Genomic DNA, 1,358 nt, shown 5'->3' on the forward strand with positions numbered 1-1,358 from the left:
CAGACATCAGCTGCCAGGCCAGGGAGGGCATCTACCTGCTCGCCCAAATCTTGCTGCACCACAAGGGTAAGGAAGCCCAGCCAGGGTGCAAGACCCCTATGGAAACAATCCTTCTGTCCACACACTGATCCCAGCTCGGGGACAAGAAGCTTCCCCTGCCAATGTTTGCCCACACCCAGATTAGTGTGCAAATGTACACCAGCCCTTTCACTCCAGAGCCCAGCTTGGTCACAGGCTAGGAAAATCACCATGTTTGGGGTCTGCCCTCAAAAGTGGGGAAAGGAAAGATGCCGGGAGAGACATGGAGGGAAAAAGCCCCTGCTGGGCAGGAGCAGTAGCACACACCACAAGAAAGAGCCTGGGGGTGTTGCCAGGGAAGTAATTTGGATCAGCACTTGCCTTGAGTGGGTGTGGGCATTTCTGATATTTGGCCCTGCCTAAACTAGGCAGCCAGTCCCCGAGCACCCACAACATAAAGGACACAGGATACCTAGGGAGCTTGGATTACCTCATACGACTCAGGATGATGAAACCCTGCCAGAGCCCTGTGCACATGGTGCCATGGGGGCAGTGTTGGCTCCACTGGGCAGACACCAAGCACTGAAGCCACAATACCAGCTCTGAGTAAGATCTTTCTGTCTGTCCTAGGGCGAGACATGCAGGAGGCAGAGGGGCTTCTCCATCTAAGCTGGGAACAGCACAGCCAGGTCCAGAGCTACATGGACCTTTCCCAAGTCGGGGAGGTAAGGATGCTCTGCCCAGCCCTGGCAAAACTCAGGGTGTGGGGCTGTGTGTCCTTGGACTGGCTGTGTCCAGGGCTGTGGAGAAAGGCCTGCTGTTTCTCTGCAGCTCACAAGGTTCCCAATACTGCCCTGGTGAGGGGCTGGCCTGGACATGGAGCCTGGCTCTGGGATTTGCAAACGCTTTCTGTCCCCTTGGTTTCAGGTGTTTCTAAAGATCTTATCAGAGGGGCAAAGGAGACATTTTATGCAAAGGGCACTAGTCGGGATCCTGGACATCAACATGTGTGTCAGCCATGCTGCACTGATCCTCGTCTACGCCATGCTGGGGGAAGCCGGCCAGCTGATCGGGGACAAGGTAAGCAGAGGGTTGGGCTCAGGGAGCTGGTGGAGGGCCATAGGGCCCCTCACCTATAGGCCACTTCATCCCATTGACACTTGGTGACCTGGGGAAACAAGTGTGAAAGGAAATGGAAACCCTAGCAAGTGCTTTTAAGAAAGGAGTTAATTCAGCTGTATGCTCAGGATGGCACCAGCCTGTCCCATGCACAGATACAGCCCCTTCAGCTGTGTATCTCTAGCCAGGACCTATGACCACATGTACAACTCCATCAGGAG

At 54.9% G+C, this 1,358-nt stretch overlaps 1 long non-coding RNA gene across 1 annotated transcript; it reads left to right on the forward strand.

The window, feature by feature from the left end:
• On the forward strand, window positions 1-1,099 carry LOC109323686. The gene is made up of 3 exons (XR_002104717.1): window positions 1-66; window positions 649-743; window positions 946-1,099. It is a non-coding gene; the product is annotated as an uncharacterized LOC109323686 (long non-coding RNA).
• The last annotated feature ends 259 nt before the right edge of the window (window positions 1,100-1,358 follow it).

Source organism: Crocodylus porosus, unplaced genomic scaffold (genome assembly GCF_001723895.1).
Source record: "Crocodylus porosus isolate Cpor-Errol unplaced genomic scaffold, CroPor_comp1, whole genome shotgun sequence".
Classification (NCBI taxonomy): Eukaryota; Metazoa; Chordata; order Crocodylia; family Crocodylidae; genus Crocodylus; species Crocodylus porosus.